Genomic DNA, 2,505 nt, shown 5'->3' with positions numbered 1-2,505 from the left:
ATCACCCCTCTGTCCTGCAGCCTGAGTGACACAAGCCTCAGTGCACCCACTGATCACCCCTCTGTCCTGCAGCGTGAGGTATGCAAGCCTCAGTGCACCCACTGATCACCCCTCTGTCCTGCAGCGTGAGTGACTTGCAAGCGCGACCCAGGCAGTGCCAATCCATTCGCAGTCTTAAACGTGACAAGGGGCATTTTTATGCTGACTGTATCATTGTGTTGCTTGGAGAGGCACCTTGCTATGCTTGAAGTAGGTGAGAACAGAATTTGCAAGGACACACTTTAAGTTGGGTCAGAATTTGGGTGAAAGGAAGTAACTGAAGAAAAGTTTCATGTTGGTGCCTAGAGGGTCAGCCACCATGGAAGCCTGGAGCTGATGTGTGTCTACAGAAAGCTGGCAGTCTTAGCTTCAGCCATGGCATTGGCCAGTGACAGTTGTGGGGCCCTGGGATACCCCTAAATGCTTGTGTTGGATGCTACCATCTGTACTTGAGGGTAACATCACTTTCAGGATTCTCACGGGGCTCACATTAGCCCATGAATATGAAGTGACAGGGTATAAACCCATCACAGTCATTGTTAATGGCTGATGTCATTTTTGAGAGGTTACTAGGCAACCCACCTTGAACTAGGTCGTCACACGTTGGTGACCTACAGCATTAAAACTCAAGGTGCCCAGGACCGGATCCCAGTCCTAGGCCCTGGTGAGTCTGTGGGAGCTGACCCTCCCAGCTTGGCACGGGAACCCGGGCCTGGATGAGTTTTCTCCCAACTGGGAGCATCTGGACTGGACAATGTGAACACATGTGAGGTGAAATGAATACTAGCCAGTGCCAGGGGCCTTGTCATAGGACTCGAAGTGGTTTCTGGAGTCCACCCTTCTACCTATGAACTAGGTCGACTTCCCTCCTGGAGCATACAAGGCTGTCCGTGCCCAGAGCTTCTCCCATCACCTTTCCTGCCTTAGTGCCCACGTGCTGGCCAGCAGACATTCACAAAAAGCCTTTAATGAATTTTCTATTGGTGCCAGGTTGACACATCCTTCTTTTGTAACAGACACTTGGACCTGGGAGGCAGATGGTCAAGGAAGAAAGTTGGGATGGGATAAGGAGTGAACGTTGCCTTCCCAGAACTGCTCCGATGTGAGTAGATTGCTTGGCCTCTCCAACACCATCAGCGCAGTCCTGTTGTTATGCTGGCAGCATGAGGAAGCAATGGCTATTCAGGGTGATAGTCTTGGTTTCTCCTGGGAAGATTTTCTGCTACTTAGTTTGGGATGCATTTGCAAAAGCCTTTTACTTCACCTCGTAGAGGCCTAGCAGAGCCTGACACTGTGCAGTTGTTCCTGGGAGCCTGCTCTGCACTGTACTTGTCCAGATATCCTTCCCTTTTCCCTTCCTTCCCAGCTCTTGTTCAAATACCTTGCAGACACTAACCTGCTCTGAGCAACTGTGGCTCTGTGTGCCCCAGAATCTGTCAGTTTGGGGAGTTAATCTGTGTGAGAATGAGAGGAGGTGAAGTCAGCCCCTGGAGCATAGACCTGCTGGCAGCTGACACTCCACAGGAGGCTAGCAAGGACCACAGGCGGGGCAGGAAGGCCAGCAGGCTTGCTGCCCACTCTGCATGGGCCAGGCACCAAGCCACAGGGTGTCCGAGAGCCTCAGAAGTCACTGTTCCCAGAGAAGAGCATCCTATGGAAGCCATTGCTCCCAGAGAAGAGCATGCTGTAGAAGCCACCACCTCCAGAGAAGAGCATCCTGACTTGGTGATCTTGCTCTCATCATGAGCTGAGCATTGAAGTCCAGACCAAAGAGCAAATCTCTGAAACTTGGCCATGTGTCTTACACACCTGTGCCCAGTCACAGAACCAACAGAATGTTTCTTGGATTAGCTCTGTGGTCAGATAAATAACTGTTGAAAAACCAAAGCCTTTTTTGGAAAAGTGACACTAAGTTGTCTCTTGGCAATGGCGTTGGGAAGCATTTTCCCTCTGGAGCCCTGAGAGGCCATTTGGCGGTGCTGCTCCAGCCGGGCGCACAGCCTACTCTAGGAGCCTGTCTGGATACCCCACGTCTCCGCAGGAGGGAGACCTGGAGCTCAGCGTGGTTCTGACACCTGGAAACAGGGTGGGTGGACACCACAGACACTTCCTTTCCCCGAAACCTCAGCTTTCGGAAGTCCTCAGTTCTGCGTTTGAGATGGGAAAGAGTCAGAGACTGGAAAACAACTGTTTGAAAGTCTGGTTGGCTCCTAAGAACTGACAGAGCACAATGGGGTGGAGATGGCAGGGAGAGGGCCTGGTCCCGCCTGGGAAGGACAGCTCCAGGGTTCCGGGTGAACTTCCAGCTGGGGGGATGACCACATCCCCACGGGGAGCCCCCCAGCGTGCGCAGCGCCCAGGGCCCCCCAGCATGCGCAGCGCCCAGGGCCCCTCAGCGTGCACAGCGCCCAGGGCCCCCCACAGGCCCCTGTGAGCGATACACACATTCTACACAGGACTGAGAAC

This window comes from Dipodomys ordii, unplaced genomic scaffold (assembly GCF_000151885.1).
Source record: "Dipodomys ordii isolate 6190 unplaced genomic scaffold, Dord_2.0 Scaffold320, whole genome shotgun sequence".
NCBI classification, from domain to species: Eukaryota; Metazoa; Chordata; class Mammalia; order Rodentia; family Heteromyidae; genus Dipodomys; species Dipodomys ordii.
The sequence above is the reverse complement of the archived record's forward strand: the minus strand, read 5'-3'. Positions refer to the sequence as shown.